Source organism: Aythya marila (genome assembly GCF_965140915.1).
Source record: "Aythya marila genome assembly, chromosome: 19".
Taxonomy (NCBI): Eukaryota; Metazoa; Chordata; class Aves; order Anseriformes; family Anatidae; genus Aythya; species Aythya marila.
The window spans coordinates 9,645,080-9,668,054 of NC_139060.1; the positions used below are offsets into that span (position 1 = coordinate 9,645,080).

Here is a 22,975-nt window from a genome sequence, read left to right on the forward strand (position 1 = left end):
GGGGGTGGCCGCCACCTGGGTGGGGCCGCGGCGCGGGCGGTGGCAGCCGTTGGGCCGCGCGCTGCCGCCTCAGCGCCGCTCCCCGGTGCTGTGAGGAGCCGGGGGGCACCGACCCCAGCCCCCGAGCCTTGGTTCACCCTGCCCGCCCCTCACAGGCAGGGAGAGGGGGAATTGAGGGGTGAGGAAGGGGGTGAACGGCCCCCGGAGGCACGGAGGGGAGGCAGGGGTGTGAGGGAAGAGGGCCAGGGGCAAGGGGTGTCCTGAGGAAAAGCGGGAGTCCTGAGGGGTGGTCGCTGTGGGGGGAGGAAGGTTTGAGCCCGGCCTCGCGTTCAGGTTGAGGTGGGAATGGGAGCCTCTGGTTCCTAGCGGGTAAAGGTGGGTCTTGTGTGAGAGGATGAGTTGGGAGTAGTGTGCAAATTCATGGTTTTTTGCTTTTATCCGCTCCTTTTAAGGAGTTACGCGCTGGTGCGTTCTGTGCCTCTTTCTGAGGCCCAGCTAAAGCGTGTGTCCAAAATGAGGAGGGAATTGAAACACTCCTAAAGAAAATAACCATTTCTGAGAAATACACCTCAAGTTTCAGGTGTTACTGCGGTTCTGACCTGTGTCAGGACACTGACAGTTTCCCGACCTATTGCAGGACACTGGTGGAGAGTTTGGAGCTTGAGTCCCCTTTCTGAAGACACCAAAGCTGTGATCCCTGCTGCTGTCCCGCAAGGCTCATCCCACAGGAACAAGGTGTGTGTAGAAACACGTCGTTACGCATATGGTCTTACATACCAGTAGCGACAACAATATTATATGGAAGATGAGGGTGTCATCATTTTTCTCTCTCTTGTTTGCTGACCTTTGGGTCTTCTGGCAAATAGATTGCTTAGAATGCCTCAGAACGATAAAGAAGGAAGGATGCATTTGAAATGGGAGGAACAAGTTCTGTGAAATCACAGAGCAGATGAACTTTGGTGAACTCTTGTCACCAATGCCAAATTTGGCACTAGAAAAGTCTAAGCTAGTGCCAACAATAAGATCAGTGCTTTTAAAATTAATATGAATTGAGCATTAAAAAAATGTGTCCTTCTTGATTTACTTTATTTCAGCAAAGAAAAGGAAGCATCTGTTAATTTGCCCTATCATTAAACTAAAAAGTCTGCAAATAAAAGGCCTTTTATCCTACATGAAGCTGGTAACCTTGCTTCATTGGAAGCTCCAATATCTCAGCAACATGTTGTGTACTTATGTACAAATTTATGTCGGCATTTTGCTCAAAAAAGAGAAAGCCTTCTGTCTAATTTTAAATAGGCTCTCATTCCATTTCTTTTGCTGTCTTAAGACGTTTGCCAAGAAAGTTTGAAAAAACACAGGGTGGTGGTGGGCTGTGATACTGTTCTGTGGTTTGTTACTGCCATCTACTGTTTTCTGCTGTGTGCTTCACACAGTATTTAATGCAATTTAATTAGTCTTTCCGTAAATACTGAAGTGAAGAAAAGGATACAGGATTACTGACAGGTAGGTAGTAACTCATAAGTGCACACAACAGTGAGATGAATCTGTGAATCAGTGTTAGAGTTAAATTAGATGCGTTCTGTGGACAATGAAGGCATGTGAAATACTATCAGACAAAGCCTGAGAAGAAAAATATGAAAAAATACAACCTTTACCTAATAATAGTATCTGAATGTCTTCTATCCTCCTTGTAATTTTTGTTTCAATAAATAAAGGAATTAGGGGATTTGATTTTTGTTTGGCTAGAAGACAACAGTGGAGTTGAAAATGGATTTATTAATCTTTAGGCTTTATGAAGAGAAAAACTTCATTGGATTTTGCCTTTATCATTTCTGTGAGTAATTTTGATTTCAAACACAGAAGTTCCAGTCAATAATAATTCCTCAGTATCATTCTGTTCATTTACATCATCTTTCCTTGAATTCTAAGGTATCTGTAGACTGTTAATTAAAGCATTTGTGTGAGGTGTGCCAGCCTTGGAAACTCCAGTTCTTTGTCTTGTGTGGGCAATAGCTGCAGCTTTCTATTAGCCTTCAAAAGGGAAATATGGTACACAAACATACTGATTGTAGACTGAGTTGTTTGTAAATGTGATTTTTGCTTTCTTAAGGTGCAAAAACTGAGTGGTTTACAAAGCGACCTGTAGATGTCAGCAAGATACTAACCACAACTGCTGCCAATGGTAGTCTTTTTGAAGCATGCATTCAGTGTCTTGATTTTTGTCATCCCGGGCTTTTTTTTTTTTTTAAAAAAAAGAAACTTCCTTATAGAAATGCATTAGTCCATAACTATTATGAAATCATATCAGAGGCTTTTCCCTTAAGTGTCTGTGTGACCTTAAAGAGATGCTGGATGTGGAATGTTTAATTTACAAACCCCATTTGGAGCTGCTCATACTATGCAGAATTTTATGGGAAAACTTAGTTAAATGCTTACTCTTCTAAGCTCATGAAGTGATGTGTTGTCAGCTTACCACAGGGATTACACATAACAATTTGGTAATGAGGTGTGTTTTTGTGCCTTTTTTGCTGTGTTTTTTCCCAGTTTGCAATACATTTGTAGGGACACTTACAGGTGTTGTTTTCCATTGCCGTTTATCATTCAGAGTTTTTAGGAGTGAACTTAATGTTAAGTATGTTAGGACATTGACTATATACTTAGTTACATATGTGTTTAAATACTCTGTTGAATTTTGAATCGGAGCTAGGTCTCTGGAGGACTTCTATTTTACTTCATGTAATATATTTGCAGTAGGTCTGACTACATATGCTTTAGTTTTATTCTGAAGAACATTAGTTTGAATCAATTTCTCCTAAAACATCTAAAACTAAGCAAAACCACAATACTAATTCAGCAACATTTCCCACGTTGTAGAAGTCTGTGTTTCATTTAGTTGCCTATTCTTATATCATGGGATTATTTGTTTTCCGTGGAAACAGAACATTTATATGCTGGAATCAATAATCCCAAAATAGGAATCTGTTAAAATCAGATTTCTTTAAACAGAATAATTTTTCCCACGTTAAACAACACATTGTTTAAAATATCCTCGAGTCTGGGAGGTTAATTATCATTATGTTGTTTACACTTACAGAATACATATAAAAGAACGCTCAGAGCAAAACTTGTCCTGAGGGAATCACAGAATCATTAAGGTTGGAAAAGGCCTCCAAGATCATCTGGTCCGACCGTCCCCCTCCCACCAATGTCACCCACTAAACCATGTCCCCAAGCACCACGTCCAGCCTTTCCTTAACACCCCCAGGGACGGGGACTCCACCACCTCCCTGGGCAGCCCATCCCGATGCCTGACTGCTCTTTCTGAGCAGAAATGTCTCCTCATTTCCAGCCTGAACCTCCCCTGCTGCAACTTGAGGCCATTCCCTCTAGTCCTATCCCTAGTTACCTGTGAGAAGAGGCTGACCCCCAGCTCCCCACCCCTTCCTTTCAGGCAGTTGCAGAGAGCAATAGGGTCTCCCCTGAGCCTTCTCCGGACCAAACCCCCCCAGTTCCCTCAGCCGCTCCTCACAGGACTTGTGTCCCAGCCCCTCGCCAGCCTCGTAGCCCTTCTCTGGCCATGCTCCACCACCTCGATGTCCTCGTTCTGAGGGGCCCAAAGCTGGACACAGTACTCGAGGTGCAGCCTCACCAGAGCAGAGGACAGGGGGACGATCACCTCCCTGCTGGCTGCACTGCTCCTGACACCACCAGGATGCCGTTGGCCTTTTTGGCCACCTGGGCACGCTGCTGGCTGGTGTGCAAGCAAGCATCGACCAGCACCCCCGGATCCTTTTCCTCTGCACAGCTTTCCAGCCACTCTGCCCCCAGCCTGTAGTGCTGCATGGGGTTGTTGTGGCCAAAGTCATAGCATACAAAGGAAGGATGAGGTTTGTCTTGGTGTTAATGTGTTGTAACGGGAAGAGGAGAGGGCTGCAGCAGGCTCTATGCTCTTGTTTTGCTGCTGGCAACATCTGAGCTTTGAATCAAAATAATATGTAAGACTGTATGCATAGTATTATTTCTGATGTAGCATGCTTTCATTATTAAAATATAAAGAAAATTTGATCAGCAAATTATTTAACTGCCAAACTATCTACAAGCATTATAAATATTTCAGAATTCTAACAAATCCTACAAAAATATATCCCTTTAAGTTCTCATATACATGTACATCTCATTAAGGGATATTAGGATCCACAAATACAAATCCAAAGGAGTCAAATTGTCTTTGCTGATGATATTTGCACTAAGATAATATCCTGGATTTTTTGATGTTCTAGAGCATTTTTTATGGTTCAGAGAGGTTGAGGCCTGAGTTTTTGCAACTTGCTGGCAGTTTCACATCTCATCTCCTGGCCCTGGAGCCTGGTTGGAGCAGGCTGTTGCTCCTCACACCTCACTTCTCTCATTCTTCATCCTGATGCTGTGCACAGAGGGATGTAGGAGCCAGCTTTGGTGTTGTGCTGAACTTCCCTTTCAGAAGGAACTATCAGCAGGAAAAAAAAAAAAAAAGAAAAGAAAAAAAGAAAGAAAAAAATGATGTAACAGTTGGTTTTAACGTGAAAAAAAAATCCAGCTCCACATTTTCTTATTGTACTGAATGAATATATTTTAAAGCAAGTAAGAGACACTGAAATTTCCCAGTGCTCTCGGATAAGTTTCTTGTGAAACCTTTTTCCTATTCCCTGTGCCATTTCATATGCTAGTCGTGTGTGCAAAAGGTTTTACTTGTCATTTCTGGTCTTACCCAGAATTCAGCTGGTGAGCCAGTGCTCTTTTTGAATTTTCAGTATAATGATTTCTTTGCTTTTGTAGGTTTGGCGAAAGAAAATTCGTGTTTAACAAAACAGAAAAAGCCTTAGGTAATAGGAGGAAAAAAAGACCACTAGAACAAGTTGAAGTCATCAAGGTGCCCTTAAAGGAGCAGTGGAATGTCACTTTAGTCTTCAAGAAACCCAGCCTCAGAAGAAATCCTCCTGTAGTATGTCACTGAAATTACAAGTTTGTCTCGCAGTCAGATGGCCTGGAGGTGTTGGCACTTGTAGCTACTGCATCACTAGAATTTAGGAGCAGAGCTGCATTTCCAAGCAACTGGCATGCCTGAAAGAGTTACTTGCAGAATAAGAGAAGATGGTGTTACTGAAAAAAAAGGATATTGGTGTTGCACGTTTCAGTCTATTTAATATATATGTTGAATAGTTCTGTATTTTAAAATAGAATAACTGTGTAAGATACTGAAAAGATTTCAGGACAAATCTTAATCTGCTGACAAAAGCAGCGAAGCCTCATAGGACTTCTTTTGCAAATGCATTTCTGACAGCAGTGATTCAACTGTATGGGATTCGTAAATGAACTGACAGAAACGTTAAGGAAACAGAGCTAAACATTTACAGTACTTCACTCGGTGTTCACACAGAAAGTGACTCTGAGCAGAGGGTCAGTGGCAGGAGGATTTGGTGAGTGGTGTTAGCTGCGTTGACAGACTGCACGCCGGTGCAGGTGGCCGTAGTTGTTTCATACAAGCACCCTGTACTTGTGGGCTTTTGTAGAAGGAAACCTGTGACAACGGCACACAATATGGGGTTTTTGGAAAACTTAGGTCATCAGTTTTACATCTTTTTTTTTAAACACAGCATCATTTGTCTTCGGATTTTTTTCATATATAAATATATGTTTTAATACAAAATAAGATCATGTCAGAATATTCATAAAATGTCCCAGACCTGTGCTCATCATGTGCATGGCATCATTTTTTCCATAGCCAGGGTTCGTGTGAGGCTCAAGCATCTATAACAACCTTTGATACAAGATTTTAAGTCAGATGGGACTTGACTGACATTCAGAGATTTCCACAGATTACCAAAAAATATTATTTTTCTGGTTATTCCCGTGTCCCTGGCAGCTGTTTTTCTCTTCCCTTTTTTATTTTCTTTTACAAGGCTTTTATTTAGCAAGGCAGATCCGTGCCTCAGATTCACACTGCAATTAGAAATAGTCATGCAGGTTTCCACAACTAAAAGCTTATCATCTCACCAGAACAGCGGTGACATAGTTCAGATACTATCCTTAGGCTCCGGGGAACATAAATTCCGATGTCTCAGTCTAGATGTGGGCGAGTGAAGTCAGTGCCCTTCTTCCCTTTCCATATTGCTCCTCCACCTCAGACATGCCCTGTAATGCTGAAGTTGAACACGAGGAGCTCGCTGCGACCGAGCCGTGGCTGAGCTGTGTCTGGCTGTACTTCCTTTACTTAAAGTAAGCACAAAGGCCTGGAAGAGCATTAAATAGAAAAGAGCTAATTGATATTTTTGAAAATGTAGCATTAAGTAAAGCTGAAAGTTTATGAACAGGTTTGATAGAGACCCGTGAGACCCATGATGTGTTTCTATGGAAACTACGGTTTAAGGTTTTTATCTGATGAGATTCTAAAAAGATAACAATCTGTCTCTTTTCTGATTTGGGTAGACAAAGTATAAATACAGCAAAATCAATCGCTAAGTGGTCTTTGGAAAGATAGCTAATGAAGCGCATCAGGATGAGAACTGCTGTGTAAATGTAAGGTGACATTTCTGTCTTAATTATTGCCGTTAATTATGTGATTTTTGGGACAGATTGCTGATGAGAAGCTGCAGCTTAGCAGTCAAAATATTTGTGCATGTTTCCATTCAGTTGCTGTTGTTGAATTATGCGATTATCTGTACTTGGTCTGAATGTGAGAGTGTAACACCCTGCTCGCGGTCGCTCATGGGTTGTGGGAATCTCTGGGGTGCATCTCTGCTGGTTCCCAGCCCTGGCTCCTCGCGTTTCTGCTTTCCAGTGCTGGGACTGGCCTGGGCCCGGGCTCTTCTGCGGTGGTGGCTGGGCTGAGTGGCACCTCATATTCCTCGTGGCGTCAGTCAGACAGGCTGGTCAGAGCTGAGGGCTGTGATTCACCAAGGCATTGTGCTATTTCTGTCCATGCTTCTCGTATGCACTTTGATTTCACTTTCTTAATCAGCACAGATCAGTTCACAGCCACCGAATTCATTACATACAATCTATTCATCCCCCCTTTCCACCAGGGCTTTCGTAATTCACGACGGAGACTGATCCTCACTTAATCAAGTTTTCACCCAAAGTCAGCGGCACCTCATGCCAGCGGTGATTAATTCCTTCACAGTTCCACAGGCCATACAAATAGCTTCATTAGGAAAGTAGCATATGGTCACGTGGAGAATTGGCTGAAGCTGAGACGTTTCCGTCTTTGATAGTCTTCTAATATCGAGTGCAAATGAAATAACATACCTATTTGTGCTCTCATTGTAATGAAAACAAATACTGAACTGAGGGTATCTGAATACTGATCTGTAGGGTCTCGATGCTCTAACACAGAAGGAATTGTTCCCTTCTGCATGGTGGGGGTTTTGTACATAGCAACAGATGGCTGGAACAAAAGCCCTGAGACTCGGCTCTTACCTTTTGTGTGTGTTGCTCCTTCTGTATGTATTGTAAACTCTCAGTAGAGCTAAGGTGTCTGTAGAGGTTATATTAGTGGAATAAATAAATTTGGAATACAGTGTAGGTATGCAGAAAATAGCCCGTTTTACTGAATCATATAAACACAAGCAAATTATTAAACAACTTGACCAAAAATGTGAGGGAAACTTTTTTTAAAAAAGCATAAATGAACTTACATTTTTTCAGCCTCAAATTAAAATAGGAAATAACATATTACACCAAAACAAAAACAAAAACAAAAACAAAAAAAAACAAATGGAGTACTTGGAATTTTAGAAAAACCCTTCTTGAGATTTGAAGATTGTTGTTACAAATCTAGAGCGATGTGGATGGTTTAGGGAGGCACTCTAAAAGCCTCCGTGCCTGTGATTTGTCATTGGTTTTAGGGAGGTAATTAAAGCCACTGTTGTATTCGCAGTTCAGTTCTGGAGTAGCTTAGCCTGATTAGGAACTCACCTTAGCCCTTAGTTTCACAATAAATACAGATTCTTCCCTGACTTGATGCTTAAATCTAAGAGTAATACAGAAAACAGTAGGAACTGGTTTTCAGTTTAAAGACTTCTTTTTTGCCACCTCCTCACAGAACTCGGAGGTGCCTGCGTTACCTTTCCTCTTGCTTTGGCTCTTCATCTTTTATTGAGCTGCGTTTCACGTTTGCTGTTCTTTTCCTGTGGGTGATATATGCAATATTGTTTCACAAATATGTGGAAAATGATGCAGAGAGCACTGTTCCCTACAGCAGCTGCCAGGCAACCCTGAAGTTCAGAATTTTTTATTCTGACACAACTTCTTGATATTGGAAGCAAAATGTTTATGCTTAGACGAGTCTGACTTGCTACTGTAAACTTACTGGCTGCAATACACCAGGCATTTGGAGCTATAGAACAATATAAAAGGATTAATTAATTTGTCTGTAGATAATTTTAAAGATCATGACAGTGGTTTATTGGGAGAAAAATTTACTGTTTCCATTGTACAAAAGCAGCCAGAAATAGGCTGGAGCCAGCAGTTAAACAATGTCTGTAAAATAAGGACGTTGCATTAGCTCTGTGAGACTGCTTAAGCTAAACGACTGAAATTATCCCTGGGACAGATCCACCATTCAAAAGGAAGAAGCAAACCCACACGAGTATCGTGCATTCCTGGCTTTCATGATTCCATCCTCAGTCGACTTCTGTACGCCTTCTCCCCAGAATTTAGGATACCTGTACTGGATTCTGGAAAGTTAAATTGCTGGCAGGGGGCTTGAACATGATTAATTACCACAATGAGAAATTGGAAGAGATTTTTTTTCTTCCCTGAGTTATAATGTGATTGCCGATACAGAGAGTTTAACCAGTAAAACATCCCATACGGTTGTGAAGGTACCAAGGGCCTCAGGTAATTCTTGAGAAAGAAGAAAGCAAGGAGCCGGAGTAGAAAGCAGGCGCAAGCTCCCAAACCTTAATCTGTGCAGAGTTTCTCTGCTAAATCTTTCTCTGCAATTAGCATCTCTGACATGTTAAGACAGAGGAAGAAATCTACCAAGTGAGGCAGTTGCTTTTCAAAAGTAATTTGCTCAATTACTTCTGCCAAATCAGTTAAGAAACTCAATAGACCAGAAGCGGAGGTCATGAATTATTTCACAGGCGCTGGAGGAAGCATGAAGGCAAATGTAAAGGTGCAGCAAGGGGTGAAATAGATAGCTGAGGTATAGTGTGAGGATACATTTCATTGCCGTGCAGAGAGAAACAAACCTGCACAAGGATATGTCCTGTCACAGGATGCAAATCTGTTGATAGAAGAGAAGCGAGATTCCTGACATTTGTAGGAAGCACACTTATTTTTTAAAGAGAGTTTTAGAATTAGGCAACAAAGGCTTTCCTTTCTTGTACTTCTGTGTGCTTTTTAGCTCTGCTGTGAAAGAGGAACCAGTGCCAGATTGCTTTAAGAAAAAAAAAAAAAAAAAGGTTACTGGAAGTCAGATTTAAATGACTGGAAGCAAGGGAGAAAGGGTTAAAGAAGGATTTTACATTGATTTCAGACACCTACTACGAATTACTGACATGGTTGTATTAAGCATATGTTTTAACTATCCCCCATGCTTTACACCTGGCAGCTCAGACCTTGCCTTTTGATGCAGGGTACAGCTCCTTAGCAGCTAAATCTCCCGTGTTCATCTCAGCATGGTGTAGGAATGGTATCTGCACCATCAGGACGGTTAACTACAAGTCCTGAGTGAGCTGAAGTTGCGACAGTAATTCCAAATATATTGCGTGCAGTGTTTTATAGCAGAACAGGAGAGTTGTAACAAAATGTTTATCCCATGGAGCCAGCAAAACATTATTAGAAAGAAAATAGAAATGATTAAACTGCCATGGCCTCTGTCTGACTTGGTTGACAAGATCTCGTTGGCTAGAAGGTTAGATAAATGTGATGACTATGTTTAAATTACTAGATATGAGGATAAAGGAACTTATTAAGGGAAATTGATGTTCACAGTGAATCTCTCTAATAAAGCACTGCTTCTGGAAGCCCTAACACAAACTTTCTTTGGAGCTGTCAAGTTGGCTCTTTAGTCAAGGACTTTCATTGCTTGCCTCTATGCAGTGTTTATTGTGCAGCTGATTATGTGATAACAGAACAGCTTCCAGGATACTATGTGAAAAAAATATTTTACTCTTATTCCTACTGCTTCAGCAGGACAATTCAATATTGATTACATTTGTTCTTACTAGTTGTAGCTACAGTAATGTGAGGAGGCCCCAAGAAGCTATACGCTAGTCAGATTTTGTCTGGAAGTTCTGTTAAAGATATATTGCTTTGTCTGATTCCCTGCTGGCCTGATTTGTGCCATTTTCTGAGACTTATTTAGAGGAAGCTTTTTTTTTTTTTGTGTGTGTGATTATTATTGTTAATTATTTCACTTACAGTAACAAAAGATGGTCTTTGCATTTACAGTGTGAGGGAGGCTTGGTGTGTACATAAACCGGAATGATCTGACTTGAGTGCTATTTTGGCATCTCGTTTTTATCTTTGGGTTGAGCTAGATGAATTGGGAGCAATTATTTTGTCTGTAATATGCAGTGCAGATGTTCCTGGAAAGTGGCTGTTTCTCTGTGTATGATCGCATTCCTTGCATTTCGCTTACAGCATTTCCCATATTCTATGTGGGCAAGGCTACTGAAACTATAGAAATTGGAAACTGAGCTAACAATAAGTCCATTAAATTTCTCATTGTTTGGACCCTACTGATATTCCACATTTTTGTTCTGTTTTGATGCCTTGTATCTAGGAAGTGGACATTGGTTTGCACGTCTCTTCTTATACAGCAGCTGAAGCTGTTATTTCCTCCTAAGCCTGCAATCTATTTCCTAAATGACTATTTTTGTTTATGGAGCCAATTTGCAAAAGACTTTAGGTCTTGTTCTTTATTAAGTTGTTGGTAAAACTCCCTCTGCCTCTGGTTAGAACGGAGTCAGCACTGACAATGGGTAAAATACCACTGCTTGCCTCTCCTTTCATCTACGGGACTTTGTCTTCCTAATGGGTTGCAAGCTTTCTCAGCAGAAATTGTCTAGCATTTGGAAGGGATTTATGTTTCCATTTCCTGTTGCATAGATTTCTTCTTTGACTTTTTCATGTAGGTTAAAAATATGCTGGAACCCTGTGCACAGAGATGCCTTTTACACTGCAGTAATTAAAGTCGTGCCAGTGTTTCCACTATAAACTGCATTTCTCAAGGTTTTATTACCCAGCTTCAGTAGTTCATTCTTGTAAACAAGATGTACACTCAGACACAAATTGTTTTGAAATGTGTTTTAAATGTCCATTTGCACATTTTTTGAGCTATAAAAAAAATGGGGAGAGACCTGAACAGTCAGCTGACTTTTGGTTGTCATAAATCAGAGAGAAATGTGAAATGGGGCAGTTTTTACCTAATGAGCCTCACTGCTAATGTGTGTCGTTGTCATTGGCTTAATATTTGTTTCTATTGTGATTGCAGAGAACTATGAAAACGAGGAATTTTTCAGATAGACTTTCAGCTTTGGTACCTCTTCTGGCAGCATGTGTACCAGGATGTACTTTAAAGTAACCTATGACTTTCAGCCCCCCAGCATACTGAATATCCCTGTCTGATACATATTTTCCAGTTCAGATTTTACAACTTGTATTTTTTGCTTTGCTTATAGTGTATCTGAATCATGGGTATGCACCATCAGATTTTCAAACTACTTCAAGCAGTCTGCAGAACGCCTAATGATCCTCACCCAAGGTTAAATATACAAACTTCCTAGTTAGTGTACTGCTTAGAAGCAACATGCTCATACTGCTGTGAGAAGCTCTCTTTGCCCTGGACACTTCTGAACTGAGCTGTTTTGCCCAGTTGGCTTTGCCCAGGAGTGAGGAGAGCAGCTCCTGTTTCGCACTGGCTACACATATCTGTGCTCAGATTTTTTCTGGTAGCCTCCTTGTCTGCTGTTTTTTCAACTACAGTTGCCTACAACAAGAAAAGTACTGTGTAATTTCCTACTGTAACAGAAACATGCATTAATAGGAGAAGGAATCAAAACATGGAGCAGAATTGTAACCTAAACTTCCAGTGCATGGTAGAAAAGTAGAAACAATTTCAGTCTACTGTATGCACAGTCACATATATACATACCTAGATAGCTTTGTTGTGATATCCCATAGTTTACCACCTCCTTAATTTGAAGGTTTGTAATCTCTTTGTACTTGTGCTATTTCTGCCATACCCAGTAATTTAAGGAGAAGTCAGTCAGGAACAGCAATTAATTAGAGCTTGTCAAAATCTGGAAGGGTAAGTGTTTGTTAAATAACTGAAATGATGCAGTAGAAAATACCTGTTAAAAAATGATGTCTGTTTTTAGGTGCATCATTCTGATGTTCCAGATCCTAGCAACCCATGAGCAAGTGTGTTGGAACAGTGGAGAGGATGCTGATATCTGGCATGGAACAGGAAAAAAGACTCAGGAACGAAGAACGTGAGCTGATGGCACCTTCGGAGTTGGTATGTTACACGTTATCTGTGCTATGAAAGCTGGCACAGGCCTGCAGTAAGTGCTTTTGAAAGTCTCAGTATTACTCTAGAACAAAATATATTACACAGGAATTGTTTCTTCTGCTTTCCGTAAAGCAAGCTGTGTGCTCTCTTGATATATTCTTTCTATTGAGCTGTTGCCAATACTACTGGGAAGAGACATGAAACACCATCTTTACGTACAGGTACTCAGTTTTCCTTTCCTTAAGGGTAAGTAGCAACTTGATAAGAGAAAAAGAAAGTCTAATATAGGCACCTTAAAGTAGAATTTTTACAAATAAATGAACATACATTCAAACTGAAAAATGTCCAAAAAAGCCATATTCTGTGGTTTTCCTTTTAATATTGAGTAAACCAAACTTGGTTATTCCTGTCCAATCAATTCGCGTGTTTTAGATGCTGGAAATAAAAAGGAGGAAGCCTTAGAGAGTATGACAAATACTGTTCTTTTAGGGAGTAAGAAAATGTATCAATAAAGGGAACCATGATGTCTGCATGTAATTTATGAACAGGATACAATCTGAAAGGATCTGGATACCTTCTGTTCTTTTATTTGTTCATATTGCAGAATTGGTAAACATGTGCTTATAGTGCCCCTTGCCCATAGTTGCAACAAGTGCTGGATTGTTAAGGAAGAAAAGCAGTTGACTTCAGTTGAAAAGATTTGCAACAAAGAGGTCTAGCTGTACTGGGATAGCATTTTGACTGCCATGGCCTTGGTATCTTGTTGATGGTGCTATAAAGCTTCATTGTTAGAAGTGTCTCAAATGCTCTTTTTATTTCTTGAGCTTATTCTTACATATAGGCTTTCAACACCAGTATTTTCTGAATGATACACTCTGGTTTGTTTGCCTTTGTATCTTCTGTATCCATCTCTGCCATCTCATAAAATGTTCATTATATTTCATGCAAAACAACTGGGCTGAATGTTCATTAGATGATTTGAGCTGGTCTCCAGAAACAAAGCACAAGGATCCAGCGTGCTTTCCTGATCTCACAGCTTTAAACAAAGGATTGTAACCTCTGTGGTTCTGTAGTGCTCCTCTAATTTTTCTATTTTTTTTTTTTTTGAGACTTTTGGATGTAAAACACTATGTACATGTATTGTTTTGTTTATTTTTAGAAAGTAAATATTTATGCTTGTAGCTACCCAAATATTTTAAGAATTAGGCTGTGGTGCATCATGTAATTTAGCAGTGTGTACGTCTGAGATTAACAGTTTGTGGTTATTTTGGGGTACAGATATAAAAAGAGGCTCTTGAGGAAATATTTTAGGTGCTGCTGTCTATATCATATCTGTAACTATACTACCCTGCAGGTTGTCTCAGGTGGGAAAATGATTAATTCTTTATTTGTATTTCTGTTCATTGTTAGTCTCTCTTCGCTTGGTTTGGCAGTTAGGACAGTGCAGTACGTTGCCATGTTTCCTACAGTAGTTTGCTGAAAATCCACAGCAACAAATGATGACATCAACTACGTTTGGAACTAATGAAATAAATAGTATGGAGTTCCTAATATACTTCCATATATTTTTTTTCTTCTATAGCAACTGTTGGGTTCTCTTTAGAGTATGTTTTCTCCTTTTTGTGTGTAGTGTATAGGATCAAAAGAATGTAAGATATGACTCAGGTTAAAGGGGACAGGAGGGGGGGGTCTCTAATCCAGCCTCCTGCTCGAAGCAGGGTCAGCTGTCAGGTCGGCCAGGTTGCCCAGGGCTTTATCCTGGCTGGTATTGAAACCCTCCAAGGGTGGAGACCACACAGCCTGTTCTGGAGTAGACAACAGAAGAAGAAAAGGGAGAGATTCATCCTGCAAACTGCTGTGGTTTCTTAAAAAAAGGATTTTCTCCAGTCACCCACAAGAGGGAGTTTAAGCTTTTTCTGTAGAGAAACAAAAGGTGCTACAATGTGCCATTGGTGCTGACTGTTTTCTGAAGATACCCCAGTGACAAGGGCTTCGTGTATTGATACCCCTCACCAGAAGTCACACGCTGAGGGAGCCGGTGTCTGCCTCATTGCTGCACATTAATCACAGGATCAGTTAAGAGAAGCTGTTTTCTTTATTTTGTCTTCAGGACAAGGAGACACGTTTGGGTTCTCTGTTGTAACTTAATTGGAGTTGTTGCTGGTAAGTTGTGCATTGAAGCAATGTGGAATGAGAGCAAGGTCTTGTGGTGCTGCAAGTGCTGGTCTGCAAAGGCTAAGAAGCCTCCCTAACACTGGTGAATTTGGAACTTTTACACTGGAGGCATGCACCAGCTGTTGTTCAGGTATTTTTTCATCCTCTAACTAGAGAGAATCAGTCCAGAGGCTTAGCTGTGTCACAAGGAAATACAAGGATGAATATCAGATTGGTCTGCGGCCTTGAACTGACAGCCCGAGTGAATGATGCTGATTGATACTGAAAGGTTCGGCTGCAAGGAAGCCAGGAATGCTCTCGCTGCTCACCCTATAACTGCAGCTGTTCCCCACGTCTGGGCGCTTCCAGAGCTCGCCGTGCTCGAGAAGGTGAAAAGTGTAAGGGCAGACTTTGAAAGTTATTCTGTGCAATAGCCTGGGTAGGTAGGGTTGCTGTTCTCCTTGCAAAAAATATTTTTACAGATAGCAAGACAGAATACAGTTCTATCATGCAAGCTATCTTTTTCCAGTTCTGAGCTGAAAATTGATAAAAATAAAAATGAAGAAAACAAAGAGCCTTGAAGTTTAGTGAATTTAAAAAAAAAAAAAAATTCCTCAGGATGAAAGTAAGGAATAAAGGAAGAAGTCTGTCTATACTAAACTTCTCTGAAGCATTAGGTCCAAAAAGGGGCTTGCATTAGTAAAAGCTAACTGCTTTTAATCTATTGTAAGACTGCGCTGTTACGAAAAAGCTTCTGGCTGAATTATACGTTCACTTATGTTTAAGCAGAAAATCCATTAGAGGCATAGAGGCCACAGAATAGATCTTAATTTCAGATCGGATAAAAGGAAGCCAAGGCTGAGAAACCAAGAATATGTGGTAGAAGCTTAGAAAACTAAGTCAAGGGAATCAAATTAAAGAATTCAAAGAAATATGGAATGATTTGAAGGCCAAAGGAGGGCTGACATGAAAACCTTATATTTCTGATGTTAGTGAAGAGAAACGACCCATGCAACGTTGTGCATTTACTAGTTTAAAATATCAAATACATTATTTTCAGGTAACAAGTGTGATATGGAGAACAGAGGTTTGATAGCAGCTGTGTGCTCGGGAAGGCCTTCACAGCAAATGCTCCGTTTCCACATGGAGAACAAGCAGTGCTTTCGGCTGAGTGCCCTTCCTGCTTCAACAGCTCAGCGTTGATTTAGGAGAATGGTTATTACATATCAAATGCATGCTCCTTGAGATCAAAACCATGTTCCTCTTGAGTGCAGATGAGTGTGGCTTACTACTACTCTACAGGGTAAATCTCACCATTGGTACTCCTGTATTTATCTGAGGCTCTGCTCCGTGGAAGGGATTGGGCCCTCTAAAGGGGGCTTGTGCAGTGGGGTTTGTTGGCATGTCAGAAGGATCTGGCCTGTCTGAAACTTTTGCTTCTGTTCTGATGACTCTTTCAACAGCATTATATATATGTATTTTTTTTAGTTCTTTCCATTTTCATATTTTTAATAAGGGAAAGTAGTACATGCAAAAATAAATGTATCTAAACAAATCTAGGAATTCTTGTTTTGAAGCATAAAGCATCGCTGTAAGTAAGTTTAGAGAAAAACCAGAAAAGCCAGCACAGATTCTGTGGTAAATCAGTTTATGAGGTTTGTCCAAAGCATTCTGTAACCCTGCAGTCAGTGTAACTCAACATCTATTCTCTTTGTTAAAGGGAATACTCAAATCCATTAGTTAATTCAAGCTGAATAAACTCTATGGTGTTTTCCTGCCAAATACTATAAAAGGGAATATTGAATTGTTCCTTGGAAAGGCCCCTAGGATCTGTCATGTCTATTCAGTTTTTTTTTTAACTAAGATCAGATTTGCTCCTGCATCTTTATGACCCATCATAATCTGAGGCTTGTTCCGTACACTGAAGTAAGAATATGAGCCTTGTGCTGCTTCAATTTACAAAAATGAGTGTGGTGAATCCAGCGATACAGCACTGGAGCCTGTTTCGATTCAGTCTGATGGTCATGTACATGTACATGTGCTTTCCCATGTACAGATGCAGTTTTGTGTATTTTCCCTGTGCACTGCTGTTATCTAGTGCAGGTTCCTGGTCTCAGCTGCTTTGCTAAGAGGGGAAATGATGAAAAGTTTTACAGAGCACTATTGGTGGCTGACCCATGATACAGTTGTGCTCATTCCTCCATTGGCGTGCTACATGAACGTGCTTGCCCTGCTTCAGCAGTAGTCTCTGGCAAGAGTAGCAAAACATGACCCACCTTCTCTTGCAGCAGTCGGAGGATTTCATTACCATTGGAGTTATTAATGACACTATCACACTAGCTCATTTAGGTGTCACTTGAAAACTATGTAATGGCCTCACCAGGGAAAGGTGAACATATGAGAAACCATGCAGGAGAAAGGAGCGTCACTGAAAATGCTGAAGCCTTAGAGTGTCCCAGCACTGAGCAGTGAAGCAGCGCTGCTGTGTGCTTCAGTACACAGGGCTTGGCATCTGCTTCGAATGGCAGAAAACAGATTACCCAAGCTATTTGCTCTAGCTAGTTAAAATGTGGTGAATGGCTGGAATATGAGCCAGAGAACATTTTGGGACATGCATGAAGGAAAATCTTGGCAGTGGCTATTATACTGAGGCTGTCAGAGCCGATCAAGCAAGAGCAGGATAACACTTCTCTACGCAAAAGACACCAGAGAAAAATAAAGTGCAGCGAATACGGGAGGGTGCGCCTCTGACACCTGTAGCCTCTGGTATACTGTGAAGCCGTGAGGTGAATATTGCCACACGTATCATATAATCTGTTTGTAGAACAAATCTGTCTTTGCTTATGCTTCTTGTTTTGTATGTGTTCTGTTCACTATGGATAATCAGCACATCACAGCACAAAAGTTGTCCTCCAAAGCAAAGCACCAGAATAATAAATGATGGGTCTTCTTTACAGGGTAGCAGTGTAGGGACGTTGGCACGTATATGGAGAAGAGCTAGGCAACTGTTAGAGCAGTTGCTGTACAGTACAGTACATCATTTCTAAGCATAGCTGTAATGAGATTTTACAGATACAATTTTTCCACATTTAACTTATGCTGCGTGTATTCAGAGAGTGAAAGATCATCCAGGGAGACCTTTTTGCCATTGGAATAGCAATGCCTTTTCTTTACAGCCTTCTTCTTTGCCTTTGTCCTGTTTTGAAACTTTATGCTCTTTTTCTATAACTGTGTGCTATCTTTATATAACCCAGGTAATATTTCACAAGCATTTCAATGGACAATGGTGCTGTCAAGGACTGTGGTGCTGCTTCCCACATTACATTGCTAAGCAACATACAATATAGCAGCATGATACCCTGCTGCTGGTAAGAAGTCAAGCTCCAGTGTTCAGTAAAATTATCCTGATCTACTTTCCCATCACACAGGAATCAATTGTTTCAGCACATAAGTAAAGATTAGTATTAATAGTAACAAATTCATACAAAAGTTAGATTTTTTTTTCTAATTCCCAAGTGCTAAGTACATATACATTAGTATTTTTTTCCTACTCGGCCCCAGAGAAGTTGGTCTTTGCCGTTTTGCCAGTTAAGCAGCTTTCACTGACTTTGACAAGACTTGTTTTAATCAAAGCATCAATTAAGTAAAATGCTTCTACTTGGAAACAAGCTTGTTTTGCTCATCAGCTTAAATTACACATGCTTGAATGCCTTGCTAAACACAGGTCAACTTGAGAGCAGCGACTGGATGTCAAGTCTATGTTCAGAAGCAAGCCAGATAGTTTCATGTATGACATTTCATCCTGGAGATCAATTTTGCCAGCTGATATCATCTCTAAAGAAACAGATGCATATTTCAGTTCCATTCTTCTTCATATTTTTTGAAGAAAAAAGTAAATAGGATTATCACTCAAAACGTTAGCTCCTTTTTGAAAGGATGATGTCTATCTAAAATATTTCAGTAGATCATGGGAGGAGAATTCACTTGCAGGTTCAATAAAGCCTTTCCTATCAGTTGTTTCTCTGATGGCTTTTAAAAGACATTAATACCAGTTATGCTTATTGTGCCTGAGTGTGGAAAACTTTCATGTTGTTGCTATCAAGAGTTGTTTCAGCATTTTACTGTTAGCATTAGCCACTGATAGGGATCAAAGTAGCTATTGTATTATTAATTTGGGATCTGAAGGAGTTGGAACACAGGTCAAAGTTGGCCTTATCTTCAGTAATGAAATCAGGAACTGTGTGATGTGGAGTGAGTCAGTGTCAGCGCAGACAGCACTGCGGCACAGTGGTTACTGCTAAGAAGGGCTGGGCTGGTCCTGGGGGCGGGAGGAATTCTGGCCCACCGAGAAGGTATTTCACAAGAGAAAGCTTGTTCAGCATGGGGATGGTCTCCCCTGGCTGGGTGTGGAATCTCTCTGTGAATGCTGCTCTTCTGGTAGCCAATTTGGTGTCAAGGCCTTTTCCTTCTCGTGTGTGCCAGCATGCCTAATGCTTTACAGCTGCCTGGCAGTGAGAGAAGGCCCAGGTGTGGACATCTCTCTTTTCCACAGACTTCTGTTCCCATGTCTTAGTTTAAGAACAGACAACATTTTAGGAAGATCTGTACCTCTGGAAGTGTGGGTTACTGCTCTAGGTGATGTATGAAAGAAAATACAGGCTTGGAGGACCCTAGTAGTGTGTATGGGGTGAGACAGAGCAGCTTAGTGTGAGAGAAATGGTCTTAGTTTGAACAAGAGCAGGGTAAACAGATTGGCTGATAATGCTGAATACCATGCAATTTCCTTTTAAATTACCAGATGGGGAGAGAAAGGAATATAAAAAGAAGTGAGAGAAAAGGCAGCTAATGTTGAACTGGAATAAAATGTTGCCAAGACATCACGAGAGAATGAAGAAAGGGAAATGAAGGGAAATGAAATTGTCACTTCACACAAGAGCTCAAAGAGCTTTGAACCCCCGACTCCAGTGCCTAAGGTGCACTTTATGTAATCCTGGGAGAGTCTCGGTTTGCTGCCATGCCCGGTGTGCCGAGAGAATCAGAAGTGGGGAGGATCTGTTTGATGATGACAGACCCGCAGCAGAAGAGAAGCCTGATAGAGGATATCACAGCCTGTGCAGACTGACAGGCATTTCCTAGAATCAGGCAAAGCTAGCTTCATCTGACACTAAAATTATTCTATCAAGTGTTGGGAACTGATTATAGAAATCTGTTAAATCTCCTTGTCAGAATAAGAAGGCAAATCAGGACACTGCTAGATCAGATAAACTAGGCTGCCAAAAAAAAGGAGGAAAAATGTTCTTTAAGTTCTTCTAACCATTCTAATAGTCTCAGTTACTTTAACAAAGCTAGAAGAGAGTCTATTCTATAGTGTCTGAAAATGATAATTCTGCTCAGGGAGAGGAGTATATATATGTCTGCAGATGATGCTGAACAGTCGGTAGGATCAGCAGCTGAATCTTAATGCAGTTATATACTGCAGTAGGTCAGACTTGGTAATTCCAGTTAGATACCTGCCAATTATTGCATATATGGTATTCATAGGGCCCTGCGTTCGCAGAAGTAGCGTAGAAAGGCTGAATGGAAGAGGTTTGCTTTTGAATATGCTTGAAAGCATGCAGAGATATAATAGATGTTTACTAAAAGCTAGCACATCTCGAGTAGTGTTTCCTAACCTGTGTGGTCCGTGGACTGTTCATGGTCTGTAAACTAGCAGAAAATGGTGTGTGAAATAATAACAAAAGACAAAATTACAGCCAAAGCAACATGCACCTTCTCCTATATGCAGGTTTAGAAATGAACAAATGAGAAGGAAAACAAAACCATAAATAAACACTGAATGTTTGGATCAAATTTTTCTTGTTTGTAAATGAAAACTGTTGATTGGACTACATAATTTGGTCCATAGTTTTTTCCAGAAAGGCTACGTCTTCCTTAAATTTCAAACAGATTGTGAAGCAGGGATCTGAGGGTTACTTACATAACTAAACACTGAAATTATTCTTTTGGCTGGAGCATTAGCAGTCTGTGCTTTAATTGTCCCTGGTAATTTCTAAGGCATGTGTGTGTGTGCATAAACATACGTATGGCTATTACATGTGGCCCGCTCTCTCCAGCGGGTAGGTTAAGCTTGTTTCTTGCAGAGCTGGAACCCAGGCACAGATGCACCAGGGCAGAGAGCAGAACTGTAGGAGCTTACTTCAGCTCCACCCCATGCCTCTCTGGTGCTGTGGGTGACGGGGAGGTGACAGTCACAAAGTGGTGTAGACCTCTCCTCCCCATCTGCTGCAGGGCCATGTGTGGCCTTCCAGCACACGCTCTGGCCTTTGCACAGGTCTCAGTTATCTGTGTACAAGTACACAGGAGGTCAATCAAGCATGATTAAGAGCAAAATTCCTGAAATATAAAGGGCCTAATATGGAAAGCAATCCTAGAATCTCAGATGCATTGGAAGTAGAAAAGAAAGAGCATCAGGTAAGAGTGGTTAAAAGTAAATTAGAGAGAAAAGAGGTGAAGTTTTGGGAAGAGACAGTTGTTTGCCTTGTGGGAAGTGACAGTAGGAATATCAATAGAGGGGTAACCTCTGCAGAGTGGAAAACCACTGGCTTCTTTGATTTGCCTGTGGGCAAAAATATCTAGAAAGTATGTATTTTGTGGAGAAGGAGGAAAGGGAAAGGATAACATAGACAAAATGAGTAAGTCTGAATGGGAAAAGACGACAAAGCACTGTACACCTCACTGGAGCTTCTAGAGGAGATTAGCTATAAAAGAAGATTAGTTATAACAAATACTTTACTGAGTGGAACTTGAAGTGTAAGCTATGCAGAAAGTGCCTGTATGTGAGAAAAACAATTATCTCCATCATCTTCACACAAGGAGAGGCAAACTTTTGTACTTTATTTTTGCTTAAGTAAATTAGAATGATTTTCTTTAATTTCTTGGCCAGTGTCTTTGTAGCTGTGTTGCCCAAATTGCTGCAGATAGATGTTAATTCTGTTTTACCTTAATCTGTACTGACTTGAGAAATATTTGAGGGTAAGTGGAAGAAGCATTCCTCACCTGAGGGCTAATCTGTGGTGTACCTATAAACCAAGATAGTGGGAAACTGTTGTAGTTTCCCCACACATTCTGTAGATAAAGCAAAGGATAACCCTCACAGGAGCAGCATGGACTGATTGGAGGAGTATTATAGGGGTCAGGAAAGGAAGAGAGTACAGATGATAGATTATTCAGGAATTTTTATTCATCAGAGTAATGAATAGCAGGTTTGAACCTCGCAGTCTTTTGTCACATGCCAAGATGAGTATTTATTTTCTGCCTTTTCACTTTACCCTTGCTTTTTCCGTTGATTTCAGTGAAGTTTCTCATTTTCTGTCTGACTCTGAAATGAGATTTGCTGTTATGTACTTCATACCCACACCAATATCTCAACAATTCCATGGAAACCTTGGGTTAAAAAAAAAAAAAGGTTTATCTATGTCATATGGTTAGATCTATTTCTGAAGTCTTAGCTCAGGCAAAACTAATTGAGTAGGAACAGAGACCGTATTCTCATACTTTTATTCTGCCTAAAGCAAGAAAGAGTATTGAAGAAGTGAATGTGAAATCAGAAGTTAGCGGACAACAAAGAGGTAGAATGACAATAATATGCCAAAAAAAAAAGAAAAAGAAAGAAAAAGAGAGATGATAGAGGCCTATTTTATCAGAAACAGATTAGAAACATGAGGAAAGTATAAGATGTCATTTATCTTGTGTTTCTCTCTTCGAGTGACATAGAAAGAAACAAAAATTAGTTCAAAATCTTTGCTTTTTGTTGTGTGGATTTCACATAAAGCAAAAGACCATATGGAGTAATTTATCCTAAAAAGCTATTAAAATGAAGAGGCTTCTTGATATGGAAGGACAACAATTAGCTGAATCCCTAAACAAAAAGGGAGAGAGTGAGGAAATGACAGGAAACAATACGGGAAGGAAAGAAAGGAAGAACAAATAAGCTCAGAGCAAGCAGCCTTGACAGCCTTTGAGGACTCAGAATATGTCTCTTTCTCAGTGCAATAGCATTTTTCGTGTGCCTGTTTCTGTAGATAACTTGCAGACAGAAAGAAATACATATTTTGATGCAATATTTCTATGCTGTAACTATGGATGCATGGGAAAAATCTACTGATTTGCAGAAACCAAGATTTCAGAGGAAAAGATCTGGATATGGGTTTTTTCCCCAGTTAATACTCAGTGTGACATTAGTATTCATCTTTACGGGTCCATTTCTTTACAACATTCAAAGCCTTATTCATGCCATTTACCTTGCTTGCATCTGTTTGG

General features: G+C 40.5%; 1 long non-coding RNA gene across 1 annotated transcript; it reads left to right on the top strand.

The window, feature by feature from the left end:
* Nucleotides 1-83: 83 nt before the first annotated feature.
* Nucleotides 84-12,465, top strand: LOC309885610. Its single transcript, XR_014318835.1, has 3 exons — nt 84-178; nt 638-735; nt 12,369-12,465. It is a non-coding gene; the product is annotated as an uncharacterized lncRNA (long non-coding RNA).
* The last annotated feature ends 10,510 nt before the right edge of the window (nt 12,466-22,975 follow it).